This window comes from Danio rerio, chromosome 19 (assembly GCF_052040795.2).
Source record: "Danio rerio strain M-AB ecotype USA chromosome 19, GRCz13ab, whole genome shotgun sequence".
In the NCBI taxonomy this organism is placed as follows: Eukaryota; Metazoa; Chordata; class Actinopteri; order Cypriniformes; family Danionidae; genus Danio; species Danio rerio.
In genome coordinates, this window is record NC_141039.2 from 34,462,675 (window position 1) to 34,475,668 (window position 12,994).

The 12,994-nt window shown below is 35.5% G+C and overlaps 2 protein-coding genes across 4 annotated transcripts in view; one reads left to right on the top strand and one right to left on the bottom strand.

Moving 5' to 3' along the window:
* hpca (hippocalcin) overlaps positions 1-12,994 on the bottom strand; it is an 802,490-nt gene that overhangs the window by 398,369 nt on the left and 391,127 nt on the right. The window lies entirely within an intron of this gene.
* Positions 1-12,994, top strand: part of atxn1a (ataxin 1a) — a 214,356-nt gene that overhangs the window by 67,452 nt on the left and 133,910 nt on the right. For all 3 annotated transcript variants that reach the window (XM_087294499.1, XM_087294498.1, XM_087294500.1), the window contains exon 2: positions 3,844-4,033. The gene's annotated coding sequence lies outside the window, so the exon portion shown is untranslated. The remainder of the gene's footprint in view (positions 1-3,843; positions 4,034-12,994) is intronic.

Sequence of the window (12,994 nt, forward strand, 5' to 3'; positions counted from 1 at the left end):
AAAAAACAGTTTCCGTTGGGGTACAAAAAATCTATTCGGAGCAAATGAATTGTTGAGATTTTAACCAATAGACTTTAAACAGCTTGTGACTTCTCTCCTCTCATAAATACCACACGCTGCCTTGGTTGATGTGATTAAACAAGCTTAACTTGCGGTTTACTCAGAATAGATTTGACATAACAAATTTTCGAAGAGCACATGTAGCACTCGAACGACCAAAAGAGTCCTGTCGGAGCACATCCTCCGGCCTTGTCTCTTGTTTTTTGGAGGAACATAAAATCGAGTGTCTCAATTCTCAATGTCTGCTTTGAAGCGAGAAGCGAAACATTTGAGGGGGAAAAAGGAGAATTAGTTTCTGATTCAAACAAACAAAGAGTGGTTGCCATGTCGACAGGCATCTATAAATAGTGTCCAGTGTTTGTTTTGTGAGTGTGTCTCCCCCAGGAGCTTCAGAGACGTGGAGAGCGATTCTGATTAAACAGCCTTTCCTCACAGCGTTCGGCCCTCCGATGAACCAATAGTCTGAACCGAGAGGTCAGATGGTTTAAGGAAAAAGAAACATGTTTTGATTTTTAAAAATGTCTTTGTGTAGGGGAATGTACACTTACTAGTGAAAGAGACGGCATCAAATCGGAGTATTGCTTTATATGGATTCATTCATTTAATTTCTTAAATCAAAAATACAAATACAAATACAATCAAAAAGTGTAAATATGTCAACATTTTATTGTAATGTAAAATAACGTTTTGATGCATTGTCACATATAGTTTATTTTTGGGATGGCAAAGCTGAATTTTCAGCTTTTTATCTAAACATAAATTAAGTTTAATGACATTACGAAAATATTTTATAAGATGTAAATGCTATTTATGCGTTTGATTAGGATAATTATGGGATTATTTTAGATATTTTACATGGAGACATATCGATATATATATAACTGACTTTTAGAATGAATTTCCACAAGCGAATGAGTTTTCTGGACATGTCATCGCTTTAGAATTATAAAGTTCTGTCTGACATTTTAGTCCAAATTGAGTTATTTGTTTAGGTTTAAGTTGTTTACAGTTTAAGACTTTTTATTTAAAAAACAAAAAAGGTTTAATCTATAAATTCAAGCTCTAGTTTGGCTTTATAAAGTTCTTTCTGTGAGCCAATCAGCATTTCGAATACACACATGAGGGACAGTCAGGATCAGCTTTCTTTGTTATTTCATCAGACTGCTTCAATGACAGCAGAAAAGACCAGAAAGAAACACAAAATTAGAGTCGACTAAATAATGCCGCACCCCATAAAACTAAAAAGAAACCTGAAACTGAAAATAAATGTAATGATTGAAGTGTTTTTGACATTGAGATTAAATGGTACATTTTACATGGTTAAAAAAAACAACAACAATTGTTAGAAAAATGAAATATATTAAATGTAAAATATTTTTATTTGTGTAACATTTTTCAGTATTTATTAAACTTTTTCGCTCATTGTCTTTAAATTTGATATTAAGCCTTGAAGGGTAAATACTTATTTAGTTCATGGGGCATATAATTCAATAAATTTACTTTAGTAATTCATATAAAGTATATAATCCATAATAATTACATGATAACATCTGCACTGGCAAAATATTTAGTACAGCCTTGTATGCTTAATTTAAACAAGAAAAAATATTAATCCTAAAACATTAATTAAATGTTAAAGAATGCAAAAAAAATACTTTTTCAAACATAAACATATTGTTACAACACCAATTTTATTCTTTTAATTAAAATTAATAAGCAGATTATATTTTTCGAAAAGTAATGCTTCAATGAATGTTCTGCCAGATAGAACCCTGTCATTCCTAGCAGAAAATTACCTTTTAGAATTAAAGGTCCTATCTGCATTTCTCTGGTTTTTTTTTTTTACCCCAATTTGCAAATTTTATATAATTTAGAGTACATTTAGGGTCTCTGTAATGTTAATGTATAAAAGACAACTGTTACATGCATATTGTTTGCTACTGTATATGGAATGCAAAACTTTGAAGCTCAATATCTCAAAATCATTTAGAACGCAGATATAACCTTATAATTCTATGGAGACAATTTGTTATAATATAATATAATATAATATAATATAATATAATATAATATAATATAATATAATATAATATAATATAATATAATATAATATAATATAATATAATATAATGTTGGACTCTGGCGGGGCTGCCCCTTGTTACCAATTCTGTTAATATTTTATATGGACATAATTTCAAAGCGCAGCCTTGGGTTGGAGGGGGTCTGGTTCGAGACCACAGGATTTCATCTCTGCTATTCGCAGACGATGTTGTTCATATGGCTTAATTGAACATGGACCTTCAGCATGCACAGGGGCGGTTTGCTGCTGAGTGTGACGTGGCTGAGATGAGAATCAGCACCTCCAAGTCCAAGGCTATGGTGCTCCACCGGAAAAAAGTTGGTCTGCCATCTCCAGGTTGGAGAAATGTCCTTACCCCAGGTGCAGGAGTTCAAGTATCTTGGGGTTTTGTTCACGAGTGAGGGAAGGAATGAGCGTGAGATTGACAGGTGTATTGGTGCAGCAGCAGCAGTAATGCGGTCAATGTATCTGTCTGTTGTGGTAAAGAAGGAGCTGAGCTGAAAGGCAAAGCTTTCGATTTACCAGTCAATCTACGATCCTACTCTCACCTATGCTCATGAGCTTTGGGTCATGACCGAGATGACAAGATCTCGGATACATGCAGCTGAAATGAGTTTCCTTTGCAGGGTGGCAGGGCGCACCCTTATAGACAAGGTGAGGAGCTCTGTCACCCGGCAGGAGCTCGGAGTAGAGCCACAGCTCCTCCACATCGAGAGAAGTTAGCTGAGGTGGCCTAGGGAGGTGTTCCAGGCATGTCCCACTGGGAGGAGGCCTCGTGGAAGACAAAGGACACGCTGGAGGGACTATGTCACTTGGCCTGGGAACGCCTTGGTATCCCACTGGAGGAGCTGAAGGAAGTGTCTTGGGAGAGGGATGTCTTGAGTTTTCTCCTTAGACTGCTGCCCCCACGACCCGCCACCGCATAAGCGGATGAAAATGATATAATATAATATAATATAATATAATATAATATAATATAATATAATATAATATAATATAATATAATATAATATTATATAATTTATTATAATATAATATAATATAATATAACATAATGTAATATATATATATATATATATATATATATATATATATATATATATATATATATATATATATATATATATAGCTTTTTAACTGTGATTCAAGCATTTTTAAATTGTATTTTTACTAAATTAATATCAATTTGAGGATTTAAATGGCTTTTTGGCACTTACTGTATGCCTTAATACAAATCCTTGTAATATTTTCTGCACAAGATATTTTTCTAATCAATGTTTATGTAACAAAATACATTCATTACTGATTTATTGTCTAATTAATAGATCGATCTGTGGTTTTAGTCTGATAGTAAAGGAAATCCCAACGCTGCAGCGTCTAGCTTGTTCATATGGCTGAAACTATTTAAAGTACATTCTCAACTAGTCTCTTGTTACCTTGGTTACATATTCAAGAGGAGTGACGGTAGCATTATGAGAGGATTTCAAAACATGTTTATTTTACCTTTTTCTCAAATTCACATACCGCCAGTACGAACAGCCATTTCTGCGCATACAGTGCAGTTACGGAGGTTGATTAGTCTAAAAAGCATTTTGATTATAACCAAATTTGCAATCCAGCAGTCTAATAGGGGAAATGATAATATGGCTCTGCACCTCTGACCTCATCGCTTAAGTGTAAACCTGTCTGTTTGTTTGTGTCAGGGAATGGTGAGGATAGTCGGAGCCAGACAGAAGCAGACGTGGACAGACAGAGTGGGAATCTTAAGCCGTCCCCTCAGTAGACAACAGCTGGAGGAGAGATCTACACTTTGCCATCACAGACGGACTCTTCTCTCACATTGAACATCCCAAACTTCTACCTGGGCAAGATACATCGCTATCCTCCAACTAGGTAAGACAGCATTTTTCTTTCATTTCAGCGCTTCTGGACTGGCTTGTGGTCAATACTTTTTTTGAAATTCAACTACAAAACTCAGGTACTCATAATAGTTAGGGTTCATACAGGTGCTGGAAATCCTCGAATAATAATCTACAGTTTTCAAGGTTTAAAATTGCTTAAGAACAGCATAGATATTAGAGATATATATGATATTATAATAATATTAGTTGTCCCTTGCTATATTTATATAGTATACACTCACCGGCCACTTTATTAGGTACACCTTACTTGTACCAGGTAGCCTTAATCCTTCGTGGCATAGAATCAACAAGGTACTGGAAATATCCCTCAAAGATTTTGGTCCATATATTGACATGATAGCATCACACAGTTGCTGCTGATTTGTTGGCTGCACATCCATGATGCGAATCTCCCGTTCCACCACATTCCAAAGGTGGTCTATTGGATTGAGATATGGGGACTGTGGAGGCCATTTGAGTACAGTGAACTCATGCTCAAGAAACCAGACTGAGATGATTTGCACTTTATGACACAGTGTGTTATCCAACTGGAAGTAACCATCAGAAGATGGGTACACTGTGGTCATAAAGGGATGGACATGGTCAGCAACAATACCCAGGTAGACTGTGGCAAAGTGTGCCAAGAAAATATCCCCCCCACCATTACACCACCACCAGCCTGACCATTAATACAAGGCAGGATGGATTTATGCTTTCATGTTGTTGACACCAAATTCTAGCCCTGCCATCCGAATGTCACAGCAGAAATCAAGACTAAGCAGACCAGGCAAAGTTTTTCCAATCTTTTGTTGTCCAATTTTGGTGAGTCTGTGCAAATTGTAGCCTCAGTTTCCTGTTCTTAGTTGACAAAAGTGGCACCCGGTGTGGTCTTTTGCTGCTGTAGCCCATCTGCCTCAAGGTTGGATGTGCTGTGCATTGAGAGATGCTCTTATGCATACCTTGGTTCTTTGTTACTGTTACTGTAGAGTTACTGTTGCCTTTCTATCAGCTCGAACCAGTCTGGCCATTCACCTCTGACCTCTGGCATCAACAAGGCATTTGCGCACACAGATATATTTATTTATTTAATTAATATATATTTGATATAAGTGGCTCTCACTATAACGCCTTTCGTAGTATCACAATTTCACAGATTTCATTAGTGCAATTCGACATGCTTTTTTTTTTTTTTTTTTTACAGCGCATTGTGTTGTCTGTCCTGATTGGCTGTAGACCGTTGTCAATCGATCTCTTCCATGCCCTTTCACCTGTACAGTACAGAATGTGTTAAGCTTGTCAAATTGAGGTAAAATCTCTAGCAGTGTGATTCTGAAGTGCTGTACTGTATGTTTGCAAGTTTTCTCCCCAACAAACCCCACAATGTCGACGAAACATTCTGCACCGTCAAAGGCATCTGCATTAGCATCCAAAAAGCAGAGGGAGATGCCAACCATCGTGCAAAAAGTTAGACTTCTGGACATGCTAAAAGAAGGTAGAAGTTACACGGTTGTATGGTGCCATTACGGAATAAATGAATCGTCGATTTGTTAAATTCAGTTTTACAGCCTCAAAACATCTATAATAATTGCTCAAAATAAAGCTAACTACTTTGTAGATTATGCTAATTGCAGGTTATTTTTATAATGTACATAAATTAAATGTATATGATTAATGAGAGGCCACTGTATAGAAATATGTATTTAATATTAATAAATATTTCATAAATATTTATATAGTTATTTATAACAAATATTTATTAAATCAATCAATCAATAATAATATACATATATATTTATTACTAAATATTGATAAGTATTTATGTATACATATTTTTGTCTTTTTTTTCTTTTGCATAAAATGAAAACTGGAGTCTGTATGTACTGTGTGTCATGTGTTTGTTGTGGGATCTGGCTGTTTTTATGTGATCCCTTTAATTAAGCAGTCTGAGAAGACAAAATTCATGGAGATTACCGCTTCTTGAGTGAACAGTGGATGAATTGAAAGTAAATATAAATTTGAAATAAAACATGACACATTTAAGATGCGAGTACATGACATTTTACAAGAGTAAATGACAGTAATTCAATGCTGGGCTTAGGGAAAACATCAAAATGTTCATTAGAATACTATACTATATAACAAGCAGCATCTGAAATGTGAAGTGTGTATATGTATATATAAATATGTCATTTACCACACTTGCCAAAAATGTGAAAATGTATCAGGAAAGTGCTTGAAAAGTTTTTATATTTGATTTTGGAAAAGGTGTAAGAACCGTGGATATTCCTCTTACGAAAGAGACTTATTTGTGGTTTGTCAGATCATGTGACAATTTATAACCAGCGTCATTTTCTTTCAGTCGTTTGTTTGTGTGTAAGAATGAGTAGCGTGAGGTTAGCCTTGTCATACAGATACACAAAGATATAGTAAGTGTCTTTGTTTCTCTTCTTCTTTCTTCATACATTGATCCCTTACTAGTTATCTGCCTTTCACTTGCTGACTCAACGTCTGACTTCCTCTTTTTCAAAGTCCGCTCTGGTATTTGTTCCTACCTTCAGTTTTCTATGTCGTCATTGCACAGTTTTCCCTAATTATCTCGGTTTTATTGTTTATATATATATATATATATATATATATATATATATATATATATATATATATATATATATATATATATATATATAAAAGATACAGTGTGGTTCTTTGAAGTCCATCATATACAAAGTGAAATCTAAACTAACTGCCGCAACATTTCTGAGAATAAAATTAGACCCAACTCATTTTCTCAGTTCAGTTTTTACTGTGGCCAGACTTTTTTGAGTTAAACAAATTTCATAAAGCTCTGCTTTATGTTAGAAATCAAAGTTTAATTTTTTTGAAGAACGCTAGTTGGCAGTGAGGTGTAAATGTTCCTCTGTGTCGAGTTTCTTAGCTGCTTTTTTGCTTTTCCTGAACACTTCCGGGATGTACAAGTGGCTCAAACTCGCTCATTTTGAGGCAGGAACCGGCGGACGTGCAACAACTTTAACCATGAGGTAAACACAAAACAAAACTTTCCATCCGGAGCTCCTTCACGGGACTCCACACTTGTAAACAATCGCTTCATCAGGCTCGCACCATTCATGCAGCTCTTGGTCCCGACCAGACTCGTCAGCGCTACCAAGCCGACCAATCACAGAGCTTACGCTACGCGTCGTTGCGACATGTAGTTACATTTTTTGAGAGGTGCACGTCAGCGACGCCTACGGCCACGGCAAAGGGCTATGCGTCAGCGCCATAGCATACGCCGGCGTTTGACGCAGAAGTATAAATCAGCCTTTAGTCCATGTTTATTACAACTTTGTTAAAACATTTCACTATATTTTACCAGCCTACTGTACGATACACTTTAAAAAAGAAGGGTTCCACACAATTCACTCATGTTATTCCAAAAACAAATACATTAAGTTAACAAATTTAAGTGGATTGAACATAAAACAATTAAGTTGTCCCAAAAACATCTCAATAATTGTGTTGTTTCAGCTAATTTTTAATAAGTAGTTTGAACAAGCAGCAAAATAATTTTTTGAGAGTACACAATGTAGCTGTGGCGAATGCATGATGTGCAAACGGGTAGTAGCAAATGCAACTTTATTAAGAATGGTCACACAGAAAGGGGTTGAAAACCAGCATAAACAGTGAAGTAGATGATCCAAGAGTGTAATTCAAAGACAGGCAAATTTAGGGCAGCCGGCAAGGAATCAGAAAACAATAAACAGTCAAAAAAACAAGAGACAAAGAAAATGCTTTAAATGACAGTAACAGCAAATTAATTCTCAGCAATGTGAATGAGAAACTAAAGAGTATTTATTGTTCGTGTAATCAGTGATGATGAGTTTCAGCTGTAAGTGTGTGTGCCCAAATGGCTGTCAGCTGAGGCAGGAGTGATTGGCTCAAATATTTCTGGGAGTTGTAGGAAGTAATCTTCAACAGGTATAACACAGCTGGTGATTACAATGGACTACAGGAAGTAATTGCCAGTGAAGACAACACCACTAGCAATCACAACAGTAGCATTGTGGCTGTACAAATTGTTTTAACTGGTAAAAGTGTAACATTTTCAGTTCTGTTTGAAACATTTCATAGTTTATAGTTTATCAACCTACACTGAGCAATCAAAAGTTTTGCAAATCAGTTCGTTTAGAAACGCCATAAAATAAAAAACAAGAAAAAAAAAAGTTAAAACATTACAAATACATTTTTTACAATACAAACACAATAATCTTATGAAATATTAATATATTATAAAATAATGACAGATGTATTTTTCCCATTCTGTTCTTCAAGAAAGCATTGTAATATGCTAATTGACTCCCTGGAAACATCTTAATAATAATAATAATAATAATAATAATACAATAGCTGCCTTATTCACTCCATAACAGATACATTTACTTGTATTTAAACACCATATATAAACAGTATAAATGCCTCTCTGTGTGATATCTTGAGATTTGGAATGACAGTGTTTTCAGGGGTATTTTTTGTCATCTATTCCCACCCTATTTTCTATTGGTCCACCTGTACTATTTTGCTTGTGGCGCAATGCTCAATGGCTATTACATTACAACATGTATACTTCTGTTTGTGTACTTTTGCCATGTGTAAGGTATTCCATCTCAATGTGTTTGTTCTTCAGTTTTGTATTGTGTTTATTAACATAAAAGCTGTGTAATATTTGAGTAATAAATGTAATTTCATGAAGTATTTCTTTTATGAGTTGACGATAATTACGTATTAACATTTTTTTAATGAACTTCTGCCACAGTAAGTGCAGAAATTTACTAGCGTCACATTACTTTTGAACTAGGCCTACTTTCCCTTCATCGACGTCTTGATCTTCTTCGCCCCACATGACCCATCTTCCCTCTCAGCGCCGTATACGACAGTGGAAATATTTAGCTTCTGTCGTTGAACTAATTTAGCTTCTCGTCCTGTTTGGAAAGCAAGCATCTTCCAGCCTGTCGGAATGTGTTAGTGCACATATAGACTGAATGTGATATGTGGCGTAAGGTGACGTTTGTGTGTCTGCGTGTAGAGGAACAGGATCTGATGCTGCTTGAGCTGCAGTCGGGCCCAGCGGCGCGTGGATAAACCCGTCACCGTGTCTGTTCAGCTTTGATTTCTGACAGGGATCTCTCTCTGCTTCTGGTGTCATTTCACACTCCCTCATTTTGTCATTCAGTCGTCTCTCGTCGCTCTAAATGGAAATCTCCCATTCGGTGTCGTTCTACAGCTTCCTTTTCCTTCACGTCTCGCAGTCTATATTTTTGTTAGCCTGCTGTAGGGATGTCAAGAGTACTGGTAGGTGATTGTAAAAATTTGATCATTTGAGTGTATCAGTAACAGTGGGTTTATTCAAGATAGATTACAGTTGAAGGCAAAATTATTCACCCTCCTGTGAATTTTTTTTTTTCTTTTTAAAATATTTCACAAATTATGTTTAACAGAACAAGGAAGTTTTCACAGTGTTTTCTATTATATTTTTTCTTCTGGAGAAAGTCTTTATTTCAACATTTTTATTGAACATTTTTGTTCTCGCCTCAGAGTATAAAAAGAGTTTGTAAGGCCTTTTGTGGTCAAATGTTTTTGAGTAACAAGCGCTAAACAGATTTGCTCACCATCTAAAATGATATGTCCTCAAATGAATGTTTCAAATCTGTTTATTTCATTTATACAAGTGTTTAAAATGAGATCATGTACAGTCTGATCACACTCGTGGGTTATTTTGGATGAATAGCTCATTGAGAGTGTATCATGTACTGATATTAACCAGTTAGATGCATTAAGAGCAATAATGTTGTAAAATATTTTATTTATTTATTTGTTTTTTATTGAACACATGAAAAGTAACATCACTGCATTGAAAAGAAAATACAATAACAAAAAAAAGGAAATTAGGAAAGCCTCAATCAATAAGAAAAAAACTTTAAGAAACGTATTATTATTATTAAGCTTAAGAGATTTAATATTGAATGGAATTTCAGCAAAAAAAAAAATTAAATCTAGATATTGCCTAAAGGAACTTATGTTTGCTTGTAAAAATTTTACAGTGTGTTGTAAAATATTATTACCTGTAATTCAACGTTGTGGTGACATCATCAGTCATGTGACTCTATGTATGCAATATAATTAGTGCTGCCAAACGATTAATCACATATAAAATAAAAGTTTATGTTTACATGATGCAGTATATGTGTTTACTGTGCATAATTATATACATATAAATACACACAGGAATGTATAAATCACAGTCCAAAAACATGCAGTACCGGTGAATTGAATAAACTAAATTGGCGTAGTGTATGAGTGTGAATGAGTGTGTATGGATGTTTCCCAATACTGGGTTGCAGCTAGAACATATGAACAGGTGAGTAATCACTTCCAGATTACTTTTGTGTTTGTGATAAGGAAAAACGCTAAACACATGCAGGCATTTGTTCTTTCTTTCTGTTTACTGAACTAGTCTGCAGTAGCGAAAAAAGGAGACTCATTAGAAACACATGGCCATCTCCGGTTTTAAAACTTTAGGATGAGTCCCATCTCACACTTAGCACACTACAATATATGGTGTAAATACAGCACTACAACATACAAAAGGCTGGACAAGTGCTGTTACTGGTAGAATATTGCACGGCTATCAGCCAATCAGATTCAAGAAGCAGACAAAGAGGAAGAAAACTTTTAGAGGCTTCTTTGAATTTGTTGAACACAAAATATATTTTGAAGAAAGGTGAAAGCCTGTAACCATTGACTTCTACAGTAGGAAAAACAAATACTATGGAAGTCAATGGTTATAGGTTTTCCGTTTACGTCAAAATATCTTTCTTTGTGTTCAACAAAAGAATGAAACTCAAACAGGTCTGAACAACTGAAGGATGTAAATAATGACAGAATGTTCATTTTTGGCTGAACTATTCTTTTAAGAATGACTTTTGACACTCCTAGTTTCCTGTACTCTGAATTATATTTTCTCCCATAAATGTTCTCCTCGTTCTCTCTCTCTTTCATTCTCTTTTTCTTTTTCTCATGATCTCTAATTACTAAACAATGAGTTAATTACCTGAGTCAGAGCTCATGAATTTATTCATATGCTCTCTGGCACTCTGGTAATTACCAAAAGCTTGCAGTGTACCAAGCAGAAAGGTTCTCCCTCCGCAAAGGGGCTGTTCACGTCTTTATTACAGTATTGAACGGCCTCATATCCATTCATGTCTCTGCACAGGGACGCCCGACCGCTGTTACCAAGCAATGACTTATCAGGCAACTCATATTATGAAAGTCATGCCTCTGTTCTTGTAGATAAATGTTAACAATTTCCACTTGGAATGAGAGACAGGATAAATCATTACATCACTATTGTTTACAGCAGGGATATTTTGGGAAAATGGAGGCCTGGAGGTCCTTCTCAGACTGCAAGCTCAAGGCAAAGCACATCGATTGGCGTGTTTCCAGTTAGTCCGTCCTGAAGTGAGTCTTTGTGTCGATATACGACAAGCTCCGCATCTGTTTTCTCCACAGATCCTGCTCAACAATGCTGCCAGTCTAGTATCTATAGAGATACTGTGTACCGAAAAAAGCATCTGGTAATAACGTCGACAGCTTATTGGGAGCTAATTCCTTCACTGCCACTGAAGTGCATTGATTAAATAGAGAAGAATTGTTACATAATGGCCTGATAAGTGAGATTCAAAAGCATCTGACAAAGTTATTATTGTATGATTTTGTGATTTTGTGTTTATTATTGTATGATGACGATCCTTCTGGGCATTTTTTGTGATATTTTATTGTGAATTAGTAGGATTGTGGTTAGGGAAGTTTCTTTTGAAGAGCTGCACAACAATGGAAAAAATGAAAATTGTGAAAATAGTTTGGGTATGAATGTCGAAAAACGACTCATAATGTTGACGATAAGTGCAAGTGAAAATCAATAGTGTTACAACAAAGTATTTTTGTTGTTCTAATGAAAAAGGCTAGCATTAACTAATAGGTGTGCAATGCTAACAAAATGACATTTCTCAGTAACAATAATTTCTTAAAGACTGCACACCATAGACATTCATTTGTAGAAAGAAGAAAGATTGATGAAGCCAGTTATGATATGGGGATGGTTAGGAAGCCATGATGGACAGTCAGGACCTCAGTTTAACATCTCATTCGAAAGACTGCACTTACTGAGCAGTATAGAGTCCCTTTCACTATACTGGGGTGTTAGGACTCACACAGACCACATGTTGAGTGGCCCCCTGCTGGCCTCACTAACAGTAGTTTTCCCATGTGGTCTCCCTTCCAGGTACTGACCTGGCTCAGCCCTGCTTCGCTTCAGTGGGCGACCATGTGAGAGTTGCAGAGAGCTAGCTGCTGGCCAATGATAATGTAATTTAACAATGATAAAGTCATTTTTAGCTGTGGTTTAGTGTGGTTTATTGGCTTGTCATGAGTAGGCATAGGCCGGGATAAGTTTCTGATGGTATGATAACTTTGGATTAAAATATCACGGTATCATGGTGTTGAGATTACTGCTCCAAAATAAATTCTTTTTGAATGTCTGGGGAAAAAACAAAACATTTTTGCCCTTGGTACACAATATATTTTATTTTGAGAAACATATTATTAAATAAAATTTTAATATTTTGGATCAGTAAACATGTCAGGCTAAATAAACTCTGCTGCCTTCATTTGTTTCAAAAACTGATTTTTTTTTACAATTTAAAACAGCATCTTTGGATATCTTTTCTGCTGTAAATACTACTGTCCTAAATAAAAACCCCAAAAAAGTCAATAAAAAATCTTACTCGTACCTTATGAAAGGTATAGCAGAAAATGTTGACGGTTTTAAAACCTTGGCTTTTCCAAACCGCAGTATACCTTGAACACGGTTTTCATCCCATGCCTAGTCATGAGTAAATAAAGT